This window comes from Coenobita brevimanus, chromosome 95 (genome assembly GCF_032717465.1).
Source record: "Coenobita brevimanus isolate Jiangsu-jjx chromosome 95, ASM3271746v2, whole genome shotgun sequence".
In the NCBI taxonomy this organism is placed as follows: Eukaryota; Metazoa; Arthropoda; class Malacostraca; order Decapoda; family Coenobitidae; genus Coenobita; species Coenobita brevimanus.
The window spans coordinates 9,483,388-9,500,786 of NC_137048.1; the positions used below are offsets into that span (position 1 = coordinate 9,483,388).

Sequence of the window (17,399 nt, forward strand, 5' to 3'; positions counted from 1 at the left end):
GGAAAGATGATCATGGGAGAGGAGGAAATATTCTGAAGGAACAGATACCTGTAACAAGGAGTTGTTGAGGCGGAAAGGGAAGGGAATGATGCGGAAAAGGTTAAAGGTTATGGCAGAACGGAGAGGAATATGGACGACGACGTATGTGGTGAGAAGAGTGGCTTCGAGAACAGGATAATAATATTCAAGGGAGGAGTAAGGGAGGACTGGGGAGAGACCGAAGGTGGAGTGAGCCCATTCCAGGACAGAACGGAGAGCTGAGACAGGTACTAAGTCGGCAGTGACACGTCCATTGATAGCATCGACCAGGATACGAATCAAGGTAGAGACTTGAGACAGGAGAGAGTCAAAGGCCAGTTGGAGATTATCCATGTTCATTTTGAGGTAGAAAAACTGAGAGATAACGTTGAGATCTGAAAGGTGACGTTGTAAGATATCGGTGAAATTGTTTAGAGTGGACGTGACTTCATTGAGTTGGGTTGTGAGCTTCTGTAACATAGTGTGTTGGATTTTAATGACTCGGCGTTGTGATTCTAGGGCTGAAGCTAAATGAGTGAGATCAGATTTGAAGCCAGAAATGTCACGGGCTGTAGCAACGCCAAACAAGCCACTCAGAATCTCACCGCCGAAGTCGAAGAGACCTCATTTCACACGAGAACGACCCACGGGTGTCTGAAGGGAAAATGTGTCATTGAGCTCAGTGAATCTGTTACTTATGTATTGCAATTGCCAGGAGAGTGGGAGGAAAAGGTTATAGAGATGCTCATTCGGGTTGTGTGTCCCCATGAGGGCCGTGAGATGATTCCTGACTCCGTGGAGCTGGTGCGCGTAGGCAGATAGGGCAATGGCTACGTCGGCCGGGGGCGCAAGATCGTAGCGCAAGGAGACCTCGCCTCCTGAGCCGACCAAGGCCCCGGGACGTACTCCACCATCGTCCTGACCTGACCCAGACCCCAGGAGGGTCAGCACTGCCAGCAGGGAGATTGCTAACATCGTACCTAGAAAATCAGGGTAGAGTTAATGGGGGAGGTCGTGAAGAGATTGATAGGCAGAGCGCAGTTTGGACCGATATTGATTGGTTGATGAATGAGCAGGTAGAGATGGAGATGAAGGAGACTGAGGGATAGGTGGAGACAAGGTAGACTGAGGGATGGGAGGAGGGGAAGAGGGGGCAGGAGGTTGTGTAAGTGACTCTTCCAACACGAGGCCACGGGGTGCGCGCTTTAAGTCATCGACGTGGACCCATCTGGTGTCCCTAGTGGACAGGTCCTGGAGGTGAAATTTGTTACCTTGTTGAGTGAGGACGCGGTGGGGCCCTGTAAATTTGTCATCCAACTTAGAGGAACGTGTATGGGAATGAGCAAAGACAAGATCGCCTACATTGATAGTGATAGGAGAGGCGGACTTATGTTGGCGCTGCAGCATGTCCTCCTGAGAGGAAGCCAAAGTGGATTGGACATACTGGTGGACTGTCTGGAAGTTGGCCAATTTTAGTTTAACATAATCATCCATGTTGTAGATGGGTTCTGGCTTTGAGGATAAGAGAGAGTATGGGAGGTCCTTGTCAAAGCCAAAGAGGATGAAGAAGGGAGATTCAGCAATGGATGCATTGATGGAACTATTGATGGAGGATGCCACTTGGGGAATCCAGTCATCCCAGGACGAACTATGGGAGCCTAGATGTCTGAGGCACTCTAAGATTTTTCGGTTGTGGCGTTCTACAAGGCCATTGGAAGCCGGATGGTTAGGCACGACATTGCATTTACTGATACGAAAGTGGCGACAGATCTCATCGAGAAGGCTATTGTTGAACTCTGTACCGTTGTCAGTAAGAATGGTATGAGGGGTACTGAACGGGCAAATTACGTGATCTACAAGGGCACGTGCAACGCTCTTCGCGGTCTTGTCGGAGAGGGGAACGAGGACACAGTAGAGGAAGAAGTGGTCGACCGCTACGAACAAGTACTCAGTGCCAGATTCTGTGAGAGGAAGTTTTAAGAGATCGATTGAGACAGTTTCCCATGGTCGTGACGGGATTGGGTATTGTAAGAGAGGTGCTTGTAAGCCAGTTGATCCTTTGTGGCGGTGGCAGGAGAGGCAAGAGTCACAGTGGGCACTGATATCGCGGCGCATGGTTGGCCAATAGTATTTGAGACGTGCTTGGCGCAAGCATCGGTCTTTGCCTGGATGGGAAGCTTGAGGAGTATTATGAACAATATGAAGAACCTTTGGTATCAGGGCAGTGGGGACAACAAGTTGGCGTACTTCACGATTGGGCATATCTTTGCCTGTTAGCAGTGTTTTCCTGTACAAGAGATCATCATGTAGCATGAACTCATCTAGTGATACTGGCAGAGTAGGTAAGGTCGAGGCATCGCCAGATTCTAGGAAATAAATGACTTTGGACCACATGGGGTCTTGGCGTTGAAAGTTTCGAACAACTTCTGACGTTAGTGTAGTATTTTCAGTTACTTCAGGCTGCAGTGATGTTATAGCTGCTGCTACGTGACGTGAGAGTGCATCTGCGACTACATTCAACTTGCCTCGTACATATTGAAAAGTGGGATTAAAGTCCTGGATGATGACAGACCATCTAGCTAACCTACCTGTTAGGTTGCGATTCTTGAACAAATCACCTAGTGGAAGGTGGTCTGTTTGGATATGCACTGGATAACCATAGACTATATCTCTGAAATGTTTCAAGGACCAGATTACCGCTAGCGCTTCGAGATCTGTGACACTGTAGTTAAGTACAGCGGTTGTAAGGGTGCGACTAGCATATGCTATTACCCGCTTCCTTGATGCTTCATCGAGTTGCATCAAAATGGCACCAAGTCCAGTGCCTGAGGGGTCTGTGCAGAGAAGGAAGGGTGTGGTATAATCAGGGAAAGCTAGAATAGGGGCATTTACAAGAGCTGTCTTTAGCTTTTGGAAAGCCTGTGACTGGTCGTTAGTCCAAACAAAGGGCACATTCTGCTTGAGTAAGTGGGTCAGAGGAGCGGCGATCTGCGCATAATTCCGGATGTAGCGACGATAATAGCCACTGAGGCCCAGGAAACTTCGTACAGCGTCGGTAGTGGTAGGTTCTAGGAAGTTAATGATCGCCTCAGTTTTATCCTCATTAGTATGAATGCCTTGTGCATCTACGACATGGCCTAGGAATTTGATTTTCTTTCGCAGGAAGTCACATTTACTGAGATTGATTTTCAGGCCTGCGAGCTGGAGGCGTTCAAAGACTTGCTGGAGTTTGGTAAAATGATCAGGGATGGATTTACTCACAACAATGATATCATCTAGGTAAGCAAAAAGAGAGTGTCCGATCATACCGCTGAAGACTGAATGGATAAGTCGCATGAACACGGAAGGAGCATTTCTCAGACCAAAAGGGAGTCTCTTAAACTGAAAATGTCCAGAAGGGGTGCTAAAGGCTGTAACTGGGCGAGAGGACTCTTCCATTTCGACCTGCCAGTACCCGCTGAGGAGGTCTAAAGAGGAAAAGACTACGTTATTGTCACCAAGGGATTCTAGCAAGTCAGTGAGGACAGGTAACGGGAAACGGTCTGGAACGGTGACAGAATTGACCTTACGATAGTCGACTACTGGTCTAAAGTTGCCGTCCTTCTTTGGTACTAAGAAAAGTGGGCTATTCCATGGAGTTACAGAGGGTTCAATAATGTCCTGGTCTAACATGTTCTGTACCTTTTGATCTGTTTGCTTTCTCTGGCTGTGAGGCAATCGATACGCTGGTATGTAAATCGGCTGAGTTCCTGGGAGTAGTTCAATCGTATGTTTGACAAGGTCTGTTCTACCCATCGGTTCACCAGGTAAGGCAACCACGTTTCTGTACGAGGTCAGAAGGACGAGGAGTTGAGGCGTATTTTCTGGGAAATCTGTGCAAGTGAGATGTGAGAGCATATCGGGTGAATGCGTCGGCGCAGATCCCGTAGAGTTAATAGTACATACACCGATTGGCGTATGATCAGTCTGAATAGTAGGAATTGAGGAATCCTGGCACACCTTTACGGCCGCTGGGTATACTAGGAAGTCTCCAATCCTTACACCACTTTTAAGTTTTAGTGGAGCATTTGTGACATTGAGCAAGTACAGGTAGCATAAACTGTCCTCTAAGACTGTACACCACGCTGACTCATAAGTCAAGCCATTCACACAACACGTCTCAGGTAGGGTTAGTACATCCACTCCTTCTTTCGCACCGGCAACACAAACTGAGACTTTGGTGAACTCATGCGGTAACAAAATTGTGCACGTATTCGTTCCTGCACGTTTCGTCTCTGCGTGTTGGAGAAGATCATGCAGACTGTGTGAGGTAGGTAACTGAGACATGTCTGAGTCAGCGATAGTGTTGTCGGGAGAGGATGTAAGGGCCATGTTCGAAGGCTGAGATGATGTATCAGGAGACATTGAGGAATTTATGTCCTTGCTCGCAGTCAGTAAAGGAATGATCTCTGTATTCTCAGATGATGATGATGGTGGTTTGGGCTGGGTTGGACTTTTTGGTAGTGACAGGGACAGAGGTAATTGAAGGACTGATTTGATCGTAAGAACAGGACGGGGACATTCCATAGTGTAAACCGGGAATCCAGAAATGTCTATACTACCACAAGCAGGTAATAATGCAATGGAATGTTGTGCCATGGTGGAGAAACCAATAAGGGCATCTGTGGGATACTGCAAGTCATTAGTGACATGAAATTCAATGAGGATAGGGGGCAAATCTCTGTGGAGTTTGACTTCAAGGGTGACTCTTTCCTTAACCTTAAACTCTGAGCCGTTAACACCACATAGGCGAATGTCTGGTGGTTCTAGGAAACTGACGTGGCTGTGATGGCGATGAATAATCTGTAAGGAATTTTCGGAGATGAGATTTACTATAGATCCTGTGTCCAAGAAGAATGACGTTGGTATGTCATGACTGTTGCCGAGAATGACTAAACCCGAGGATGTTATGGGACCTACATGGCGGATGGGGAGTTGGGTTGCTGGTTCTACGCGATATTGGTCCGATACGGGCGCGGTGCTTCCCCCGACTGTGGGTGGTTGAGGTAACGACATTCCTCAGTGGTGTGAATCGTGCTTGATTTGTGGTATTTGCAGTGTGGACGACGTGAGCGGGAAGGCGTACGCTGTCTGGTTTGGGAGTGAGGACGTCTGTATGTACGGTTGCAACTGGATGCTCGATGTCCAGGATGACCACAGTACCAGCAAAGAATCGAAGATTGTCTGTTCCGTCGGGTGCTAGATTGATCACGACCTGCGGTAGGAGAGCGATGTGTGGCAGGTCTGCCGCGTGTGGTGGGACGGGAGCGAGATTGGTCTGGGGTAGTGGAGGTGTGACAGACTGAGGAGCCCAAGGGTTGGGTGGTGCCCTGACGCGTGTAGTTCGAACCTGTTCTTTCATGAATGGCTTTAGTGACCTGAATAATTTTATCTCCTGGATTGAAACCGATTTCCAAGGCTAGCTCTCGCTGTTTAGGAGTAAGCCAGTGAAGGAATCTGAGGTAACCAATTAAGTCAGCAAAGTTGGTGAGTGAAAGCATTGGAATGCCGTTCTTGTCTTCTAACCATTTCATGCCTACCAGTAATTGGAGCATCTCGCTACTAGTTGCTTTCATGGCGGTGGCAGCTTCGCGGAGCTTGGCATATTGCGCTGGGACGCGCAAGTCCTCATCTAGTTGGTTTAGGAGATTAATGAATCCCATGAGAGACGCGGTATTTGAATGCTGGCAACAAAGGCTGATGAGTTCCGTACGAAAATCAGCAAAGGTACGAATGCTATCGAAATGTCCTGCACGGATCGCGGATCCGATGTCTGATTTACCGTGATGCAAGCGACCGAGGAGGTAAGCTACTTTGAGCGATTCCTCGGTAATTTGTCTATTATTTATTTCTATTTCGACTTCTCTGAGGAAATCATAGACAGACCGAGTTGGGTCCTGGGCGATAAATTTGGGACGATTGGCATCGTCGAGATAGATAGACTGTGGAGGGTTGGCCATGGCTGGAAGTGTAGAAGTGGCGGCAGAAGAGGTGTGGGAGAGAGAGAAGGTAGTGGCAGTTAAGGGCGAGCAAGACGGGGTATGAAGGGAGGCAGGAGAGGGAACGACAGGGGAAGGAGTAGAGGAAGAAGAAGGGAGTGTAGAGGCAGGAGTAGAGGAGGAGGTATCTGGATTTATGAGGGTAGGACGGGTAGTAAGTGATTCTGCGGGAAGTGAAACGGGAGTCTCAGGTACAGGGCGGTGGTACTCTTTGCCACTTCGTAAATGAGTGATCGTGTTAGAGTCGGCAGACGGGGTATGAGCAGGTGATGTTTCCGGGTCGAGAGGGCTGGTGGTAAGCGGTTGACGTGGAAAGTATGACATTTAATGCGGCAATGGAAGATGAAAGGATGAAGATGGATACATAGGTGGAAATGTAGAAATAACAATGAGAGAACGGAATACACTAGGTGTGAAAATGAATGAAGGTGCGGGCATGGATGGTTTAAATAAAATGCGAAGGATGAGATGGAGTATAAATAACGTAGGTGAAGATGAAAACGGGGTAATGGAAATGAGATGGAATATTTACCATAACCAATCTGTAGAGAAAATCGAGGATAATCTCTATAGAAAGGAAAGATATACTATAGTTACACAGTAGAAACGGGAGTGTCGAGAGGTATGACGTGCAGGGTGGCTGGGCGTAGCTGGGCTGGGGCGGGGCGGGGCGGGGCGGGGCGACGGGGCGGGGCTGGGCGGGGCTGGGCTGCGTGGTAGAGACAGCTGGGCGGAGAGGAGAAGAGATGCCGCGATGAATCACCGGCAGGGAGTGGCGGTCTCAGGAGGCTCCGTAATGCAGACCAGATGCAGGCGACAGCAGAGGCCGGTGGTGGGTGGTGAGGGGCAGATGTTGGCGCAGGCAGGTGTAGAGCTGGTGAGTTGCAAATGCAGAGAATGGTGGTGGGCAGGCAGCGGGCAGACAGTGATAAGTGGCACCGTGGGGGCAGGAGCTATGATGAGTTCGGAACAGGTGCTGGGAACAGGTGCAACAGGTGTGTAGGTCAGCGACGGCGACACGTGCGGTCAGGAACAAGGCGGATGGGTGCGGTTGTTTGAAAGGTGAGCACTGGTGAGAAAAATGGTACACTCGAAAAGCACAGCCAAGGTATAGAGGCACGGAGGAGGGGCGAGGCTGGCAGATGCGAGTCGTCGGGTATCTTGTTGTATCACTAAAAATCCAAGGAGGCGGTCAGAATGGGATGGTTTGAAACACCGCTGCTACCAAATGTAACTTGCAATACTTTGGTGATAGAAACTCCGTGTACAAATAGCTAGATAAGGAGTTTATTACAAGCTCACAGTAAAATAGTCTGCCCGGCTAGGCTGTCTGCTAAGAACTGATGCAATAACGCCGTCTTCAGGCGTGGGAAAGCATGCTGACCTAGCAAATTTAGTGGGGGGCATGTATGCACTAGAGGGGGAAATATATACATCGGGGGTAGACATATTGTGGAGGGGGTACACTGTTACCATCCTGCTCTGCAGGTGTTATCATAGTTGTAGCAATAATAATAATAATAATAATAATAATAATAATAATAATAATAATAATAATAACAATAATAATAATAATAATAATAATAATAACAATAATAATAATAATAATAATAATAATAAGTATAAGTATAATAACAATAATAATAACAGTAGTAGTTATAGTAGTAGTAGTAGTAGTAGTAGTAGTAGTAATCACGTTATTAGGCACAATACAGAGGAGGACAAAAATCATAATCACCCTGATAAAACATGTGAACACAGCTTTGGCCTGTGAAACCAAACAGTGCCATAATACGCTGTTATGGTAGGGTTATAGTAACACTGACTAAATTAATGTTTGACGGCAACCCAACCTCCTGTCATGGCAAACAGATACTGCACTGCGTCAACACATGCTGTTTCAGTGTTTGTCTTCCTCTGTATCGTGCCTAATAACATGTATGTTTAATCATCATCATGATGACACCTGCAGAGCAGGATGGTAACAGTTTTGTCAGGTCGTCATATACCAATGCGAGTCATTCGGCCTCTGTCTATGCCCAGTCGTTTGTTTGTTTGTCCACTAACTTCTCCTAGGCTGTTTGATGGATGTCAATGAAATGTCACATGTGTATTATTGTGGGTTGTAGGCATGTCGTGCACTGTTACTTTTCCCAAACAGCTGTAGTGATCCCACAAAGGACTACAATGGGTTGTATTACCATGATGAAGTGTTGTAGGGAAGGTCCAGTGGTGATGGTAAGGACGGTCTGTGGTCGGTTCTGTGGTTAATATATCAGTGCTAAGTAATATAGGCACGTTTGGGTTTCCAATTTTTATATGTAATGTTAGGAACACTACACATCTATGTTGTTGTTATCCATCCATCCATCCATCATCGAATCCTACGTTGCCCCATGAGAAGCGTAGGAACAATGGGCTAGGCAAGTTGGTCCTGACATTCAAGATGAGAGAAATATCCGGTTGTGATACGATTTGTAGTTTTCGAGAAAATAGCCAAAAACTAAAAACCATTAAAAAAAAAAATCAGGGAGCTTTTCTGAAAATCTTTTCATGCACACCTTATGTTTTTATTGCATAATATTGTGCAGAATTTCACGAGCTTTCTCATGACCACCGCAGATTTTTTTTATGCGCCTCTAAGTTTCCGAGTAAATCGCAAAAAACTACTAGGTACTCACTGCCGTGCGTCACTTTAGTCATGCACGCACAGCAAACGCTATATTCCCGCCTGCGTTACAACGACTTTTTATCAAAGATATTACATTGTTATGTCCTGCACATACGTAGAATGCTCTTTATCATGGTTCTTACAGGAAATCGATACGTCCAATAGTTTTCGAGCAGGGTAATAGGACGACAAAGCTAGATTACTCTTCCGATTGCTACCTACTTTTACCACAAACAAACAAACAAACAAACAAAAACAGTCTTCCCCCCTCCTTTGCCTGAAGACTATGCTCCAAAAGCCTTTTTTCTTTTATTTTTCTTTTATGTACAGACTGTAAAATCTCCAAGGGTAGTTTTTTTAGTGTTATAACCAACTAGACATGAACACTACTTTGTTCTAGTTACTGCTAATGAAGCTGTACTTTCTGCCATATGTGTAATATGTAGGAGAAAATTTTTATTTGTGTGAAAAATATAGGGGTATTGATAATAGGTCAATATACATATCAACAAAATTCGGAAAACTCACTTCTTCGAGGGGTGTTGATGGCCTGAAGGACCTTGTGGGATTTGAAGATGAGGTGTTATGTAGTGTAGGAGTAGACTGTAGCACCAGTCGAGAAGGGCAGTACTCCCAACGTGGATGGAAAGCTGATGACAGGGAGAGCTGGAGCTCCCGTTTCATCAGCCCATAGGACTAGGTCCCGACCATCCCCCTTTGCTGAACTTTTTCAGTGTCTCAGTAACACAGAGAGTAGGCCAGCATGCTCTCCAATACAAGTTTCTCTATCAACACCAAACTACATGCACAGTACATGCTTCGCTTCCTTCCCAAAATTAAAAAATCATGGCGGCACTACACGTGGCCTCAGAGTCCCCAGGGGTGGGGACCATATATGTCCCCACCTTCCGCCCCTCTCCCGGTGACGAATCGAGCTGCCTGGAACAACTGTCTGACTCTCTTCTTCATCATTTCTGCAACATTCGCGGCCTTTCCTCTAACTTTCGCTCTGTTGAGCACCACCTCTCCTTCTCTAAACCTCATCTTTTTTTCCTAACTGAGACTTAGCTGTCTGATTCAACTGACAGCAAACCCTTCTCTGTATCCTCCTACATTATCTATACTCATTTCAAAGCCAAAGGTGGATGTTGCGTATATGTACGCAACGACCTATCTTGGTCTCGTGTTCCAGAACTCTATTCTTCTGCATTCTCAACACTCTGGCTTCGGCTTTCTTGTCATTCTCTGACTAATTACTGTATATCTGTGCTGTTTACTTATCTCCTAATTCTACTGACTATCAAAAATTCTTTGACTATCTTACATCTACAATGGAACATATTCTATCCATTTCTCCTTTTTCTGTAATCTCCATTCTAGGAGATTTCAATGTTCACCACCAAATATGGCTCTCCTCTCCTTTCACTGATCCACTTTGTGAACAAGCCTATATTTTTTCTATCCTTAATGACCTAGAACAGCTTGTACAGCACCCTACCCGTATCCCTGACCGCTTTGGAGAGAGCTCCAACATACTTGACCTCTTCCTTACTACTAATCCTTCTGCTTGCACTGTTAATCTTTTCTCTTCGTTGGTCTCCTCCGATCACAACCTTATCACCTTGACCTGTCCTATCGCTCTGGTACGGCCTGTGGACCCTCCAAAGAAACGTTGTCTGTGGCACTTTGGAGCTGCAGACTTGGAGACCCTCAGACAGTATTTCTTTGATTTTCCATGGAATGATTATTGCTTCCATGGCCGGGAGCCATCTGAGTGTGCCTTGCGCATTACGGAGGTTATTCTCTCGGGCATGAAAGCATACATTCCCTTCTTATATCCTCTGACTAATTCAAGAAAGCCTTGGTTTAATCACGCTTGTTCTAATGCTGTCCACAACAGGAAGAGGGCCTATAAATGGTACAACAGCAAACCCACCCCTGAAACACATCTTTCATACGTTTCTGCCCAGAATTGTGCTAAGTCTTTTCTTCGCTCTGCTAAAAATAATTTCATCCATACTAAATGCTCTCAACTCTCCAACTCGAATTCTTCCTGCTCCTGCTGGAATCTTGCCAGAAACATTTCTGACAACTTTACCTCATCATCCTTCCCTTCTCTTTTCTACTCTGATGGCTCTGTAGCTATTTCTTCTACTGATAAAGCAGATCTCTTTGCTCAGACTTTCTACTCCAATTCCACCGTAGACAATTCCGGTGCTGTTCCTCCATCACTTCCTTGCTCTGACTTCCTCATGGCTGACATTAAAATTTCTTCACCTGATGTATTTTCTGCCATTGCTGGCCGAAATACTAATAAGGCATATGGGCCTGATGGAGTCCCTCCTGTTGTTCTCAAGAACTGTGCTTCTGTGATTACACTCTGCCTAGGCAAGCTCTTTCGCGTTTGTCTGTCAACTTGTACCTTTCCTTCTTCCTGGAAGTTTGCTCTCATTCAGCCAGTCCCAAAGAAGGGTGACCATTCCCAACCCTCTAACTATCGTCCAATTGCTTTAACATCCTGTATCTCAAAAGTTTTCGAGTCAATTCTTAATAGAAATATTTTAAAGCATCTTTCCTGTCACAACCTTCTTTCTGATCGTCAGTATGGGTTCCTTCAGGGACGCTCCACTGGCAATCTTCTCACCTACCTTTCAGACTCCTGGTCATCCTCCTTTCGGGACTTTGGCGAAAGCTTTGCCATTGCACTTGACATCTTTAAGGTTTTCGATCGAGTCTGGCATAAATCTTTAATTTCCAAACTGCCCTTTTACGGTTTCTATCCTTCTATCTGTGCTTCCATCTCTTGCTTCCTTTCTGGTCGTGCTATAGCCGCTGTTGTAGACGGCCATCGTTCTTCTCCTAGATTTATCAACAGTGGTGTTCCTCAGGGCTCTGTCTTATCACCAACTCCCTTCCTTTTATTCATCAATGACCTTCTAAGCTGTACATCTAACCCTATCCTCTCTTATGCTGATGACTCCACCCTTGACCTTTCCATTTGGTTCCTCAACGTCCATCTCAGCAGTTACTTCAACAAACAAGGGATGAGGCTGTGGCTCACCTAATGTCTGACTTGGCTCTTATCTCTGACTGGAGTAAAAATAATCTGGTTGTTTTTAATGCATCAAAGTCTCAGTTTTTACACATATCAACCCGACAAAATCTTCCACAGGTATACCCACTAATTTTTAATAATATTCAACTTAATCCTGCATCATCCTTGAATATGGTTGAAGTTTCATTTACTCGGGACTTATCTTGAAAAGATCATATTACATCTCTTGTAAAATCTGCTTCCAAGAGATTGGGTGTGCTAAGCCAACTCAGTTCCTTCTTTACCCCTGCACAATTGTTGACTCTATAGAGGGGTTTTATCCACCCCTGTGTGGAGTACAACTCTCATTTGTGGTGAGACTCCCCACATAGAGCTCTTTTCGATAGGGTGGAGTCAAAGACTTTTCGTCTCATTAACTCTTCTCCTTTTACTGACTCCCCTCAACCTCTGTCTCTTCATCGCACTGTTGCATCTTTATCTCTTTTTTATCGCTGCTTCAATGGTCACTGCTCCTCTGAACTCTCTGCATGCATTCTTCCACCTCTACGATAGGCGCGTAGCACCAGTCTAGCAGCAAACTCTCATCCCTTTTCTGTCCAACTCTCTAATGCAAGAGTTAACCTTTACTTCCAATCCTTCATTTATGCAACAGGTCAGCTCTGGATCTGTCTCCCTCTGTCTGTATTTCCTGCTTCCTGTGATCTCCAATCTTTCAAACGCAGTGTGTCCAGGCATCTCAAAATGATCGGGTCTTAAATTTGGCTCTCTCTCTCTCGTTCTCTCTTGTATTTTGTTTTTCTCTTGGAATGACCAACAATTGCAGGCTCGCGGCCTTTGGTTCCTTCTTCCTCGCATAAAAAAAAAGGTAATGCCTGCTCCATTCCACACTATGCCTATGGCGTACGTAACGCATGCTAGTTCCAATATATCACCAAGCAAACCACTATAGCTTTCACACACTATACAGTTAAGGCACTGGCTTTTCTATATACGTATGTGTAGTCACAGCAAAGGGCCCAGGGCAGGCGAAGTGGCAGAACCCCGCTACAATGAACAGGTGTCTTGCCCCTAGGCCTAACGGCTGATAACGGGCACCATTTCTTCTCAAGATATATATCTATGTTCCATCAACAAAATCACTTCAAATTATGCTCAGAAATAATATATTATCACACTCAGTCCATAGGGGCTTTGACTTGGGAGGGAGGGGGAGAATTAGGGTGGATTAAAGGGACAGCACACGAGACATCCTTACAGCCTGGCTCTTTGACTCGGGCGGGAGGGGGAGAATTAGGGTGGCTTAAAGGGACAGCACACAAGACGCATCCTCACAACCTGGCTCCTTGTGATCGACTGAGGTTTCTTGCTATGGGCAGCCTCCTGGAAGGCTGTACAGTGTTGCCAAACATTTACCTCAGAGGAGGAATGTGCCCTCTAGAACGCATCAAAATTTGACGCAAATTGGCCGAAAAGTTTTCTTTTGATGGCGTTTTTTCTGCTTTTTCACGCAATTCGTGTTTGTGTGCATTTATCTGCCAGACCACAAAGAACACGATTCGCATCAACATGCCTGGCAAAGTTAAGACTGAGAAGGGTGTACATCATGGAGATATAATTTCACCAAAATTATTTACAGAATGCCTAGAAAGTAAAATCAGAAAGCTAGATTGGTAAAACAAATGAGTGAACATAGATGGAGAAAAGCTAAACCACTTAAGATTTGCAGATGACATTGTTCTAATCTCAGAAACAGCAGAGACATGGCAAGAAATGTTAAATTTCTTGACTAGAGGAAGTCTCAAAGTAATGCTAAAGATGAACCAGAACAAAACTAATGTTTAATCCACTAACACCGAAGACCGTCATCAGAATAAGCGAAGTATTCTTGAAGAAGTCAAGGAGCTCAAATACTTGGGGCAAATACTAAAATTAACGAAAGATGATGGTAGCGCAATAAAAAAAATGCATTATAATTGGATGGAGAACTCTCAGTAAACATAAAGACGTTATAAAAAATAACTTGCCACTTGTATGAAATGAAAATTATATAACGAATGTATAATTCCAGCTATGACACATGGTTGTGGTAGACCTGGAAATTGGCAAAAATCGATGGCAAATAAACTAATTCATTCTGAGAGAGCAATGGAAAGTTCAGTGTTGGGAATATCATTAACAGACGGGAAAAGATAAACTAGGGTGAGAGAGCAGAGTAAAGTCAAAGATATTACAGAATTTATAAAAGAACAGAAATGGATGTGGGCAGGCCATGTAGCAAGAATGAGGGATAACCGATGGAGCAAAAGGCTGACCGACTGGACACCAAGAGCTTGTAAGCATAGCAAAAAAAAGGCCAAACAGGGGATGGAGAGATGAGATAAAGAAATTTGCTGGGAAAACTCGGCAAAGATTGGCTCAGTCAAGGAATTCATGGAAAAGGTTGGGGAAGGCCTTTGTTCTTATATATATATATATATATATATATATATATATATATATAGTTTGGCAGAGAGATCTTTCTATTCCTAGTGTTATGTTGCCCATATGGCTATATTAGAGATCTGTATCTCCTATCAGGACGCTGCTTCACTTGTTTTTTCTTGTATAACTTACCAGCCAGGACTGGTCTTTGTCAGATTTAATATCTCTTTGTAAATGAAATATAATAATGGTGTGAAAATTCTTAGTTCTTCTTTATTTACTGCATGTAGGAAGTTGCTTTTGAATACCTGTACTTTGCTTTCTTTTTACATTGTTTATAAGATATTTTATACATTACTTTTAGTAATATTGCTTTCTCTGGTTACTGGTCTTCATGTTCTTTTATGGCAACCAATATATTTTATTATATTTCTCTTCCTCTTACCACGTTCCTGCTTGCTCCAGGATGTGTCAAAAGTGAAGAGGTCTCTTCTCTAGCCTCAGGGAGGAGAGTTTAGTATTCCCCATGCATTCAGGCGATTTTTGTCCTTGGGTACTATTACTATGTAAGGGCTGTGCAAACATTGGTAGCACTTACGCACTGTACTTAGAAGCAGCCAGTAAACCGGAGTAGAGTGCAGCTCTACTGCCCTCCCTAATTTGAAGTCTTCCCTTCCTGCTTTTATTCTTCATTTAGTACTCTGCGTACCGTCTTTATGTCGAAATAGCTGATATAAACGTGAACAGTGCAAGAGTTTCTGCCCGCAATGAGGATGTGGAGTAGTCTCCTTTATGCCATCCTAATACCAAGGAGGGTCTTTTTGCTTCAGCGCCTAGCCAAAGATGCTCTTCGACGAGGTTTTTTTTAGTCGGGGGAACTAGTTATATGGGATCCAGTACTATGGTTGGTTTTGAAATAGTAGCTCCTAGACAATCTACTTCCAGTGCCAGTTAATGTGTGTGTGTGTGTGTGTGTGTGTGTGTGTGTGTGTGTGTGTGTTTAACTGATATCACATGTTCTGCATGACATTTTTTTCGTTTCAGGAAAGGAAAACTGCTTGATATTAAAGATAATCCTTCTAATATTTTGAAGCATGCAATGTGTTACCCATGTGTTACCCAGCATTAATGATTCATTAAAATGTGAATGGACACTATCCTCTTGCCTTCTAGAGGAATGTTCGAATCTATCTATCCGTCTCTACCTCTCTGTGTCTATCAATTTATGTATCTCTATATTTCAGTTAATATATATATATATATATATATATATATATATATATATATATATATATATATATATAAAATCTATCTATCTACCTATCTATCTATCCATCTATATGTATATATAATTACCTGAAATACCCGGCTTTGCCTAGGATAACAGAAAAAGAAGGCATTCCAATTAGTTAAAAAATTTTGGCGTGAATCATGTCAGTCTGAGTAACCTTTACTGATTCTAATTATATGATTCATCAGTTAATCTGAATTATGTTCTTTGAGCCCGACCCTCAGATTTACACGAGATTCTTTTCGCCACTGGCCGGGTCTGCTCCACCTCGACGCCGAGAAAAGCATTCTTAACCCATTTGTGCTCAGTGTCCTGAATACAAGACGAGACTAGGCATTTTGTACAAAGTGATAATGGGGGGAACCCCGGGGTAGGGACCTGTCAGCTTCTAACGATGAGCTGATTGGCAGAGGACGGCACGCTCAGTGTCTTTCCGGGACAATCACTGACGCTTTTTTTTTTTCTTTCTTTTTGGCTATCAGGCATAGAGTTGGTCATTAAGCCAGAAAGTCTTAACTATACAGATTTATACAGAGTCCAAAACCATATAACATACTACACAAAAACTTAACCGAAGGCAAAGGTGGCATAAAAAGCAGTAGCAGCAGGGTACTGAAAAACAGGTCACATAGTGCTTGCAATGGAGGTAAAGTCCGATGATGAAAGGGACTGCACAGCCTGGAGGAGGTGGCAGAGAATCTTTACCTCCTCTGGATCGGCAACAGTCTGAAGGGACCCACGGCTCAGCTCAGTGAAAGAGTGCAGTGCCTGCCGGAAGTTCCTCTTCCTGCACTCCTCCCTACTGGATTCCTCCTAACAATTCCTCATAGGGATTCATGTGAACTAGGGAGTCTAGCTCAAACTCGTCCAAGGAGGCATAGTCCGACTAGGTGAGGGGTAGAGCCGGACGAGATGGTAAAGCTGTCTGATTCTCCTGGGCCTGCCCTGCAAATGAAGAGGCCACCACAGGAGAAACAGGTGTGGTAGAAACAGCAGATGCAGAAGAGGAAGATGGCGCCACATTCCCAATCTCCATGGGCACCTCGTGAAGCAACGACTGGGCTGACTGGGGGGAGGCTGAACAGCCCACCAACCTGATCTTTGTTGGTGGGGTGGAGAGCTGCAACTGCAGCACCCTCTGGATCAAGGTAGTGGCGACCTCCACACACATGGTTACGATGGTAGAGGCAGGGGAGGCACGGAATGATGCAGGCAAGGAGGCAGGTGGAGGCTGATGACTGCGTCAACGACGGGGGAGGGCATTGAGAGATCCCCGAACCACCTGGCCTGCAGGCCCGGTGACTGAGGCAGCAGGAGGACTTTTGGCACCCTGCACCATGTCAAACTCTACCACCTCACCAGCTGCGACCGAAGGCACAGGGTGAACAGGATTAGGGGCCACGATGGAGGAACGGTGGACGAACACCCCCCTTCCCCCAAGTGTCCCGCCGAGTCAGGAAGCCATACCTCATTCTTACATGGTACCACCGCACCTGGCTGACAACCTTTGATTCCATGCTCCACACAAACACCTTCTTACTTGTAGAGGGACAAAACAGACTCTCCAGGTATCAAGAAGAGTTTGTGTTGTCTGGACAGCAGCTGGTTAGTCTCCCTCCTCCACTGACGGACGAATCCTGGGCACTAATGAGTTAAACGCAATAAAGAACATGTAGTTCCAATTTTGACCAACAGAGGGACACTAAGAAAATCCACCATTTTGCAACTTTAGCAATGTTTCGAAGATATGAACTACTGTGATGTACACATCTAAATTTGACGTAAAATGTTTTGTGAGTGTGTGTGTGTGCGTCCAACTCTGGGCAAAGGCTTCAGGGCCTATTTCTCAGGGGCAGTGGCCTATCCCAATCCAGCACCTCCACATGTCACCACTTCGGCACTAAC

At 45.0% G+C, this 17,399-nt stretch overlaps 1 protein-coding gene across 1 annotated transcript in view; it reads left to right on the top strand.

Annotated features, from left to right (window-relative positions):
- The window catches only part of LOC145413230 (multidrug resistance-associated protein 1-like), a 682,216-nt gene that overhangs the window by 475,730 nt on the left and 189,087 nt on the right, over window positions 1–17,399 (top strand). The gene's annotated exons all lie outside the window — the stretch shown is intronic.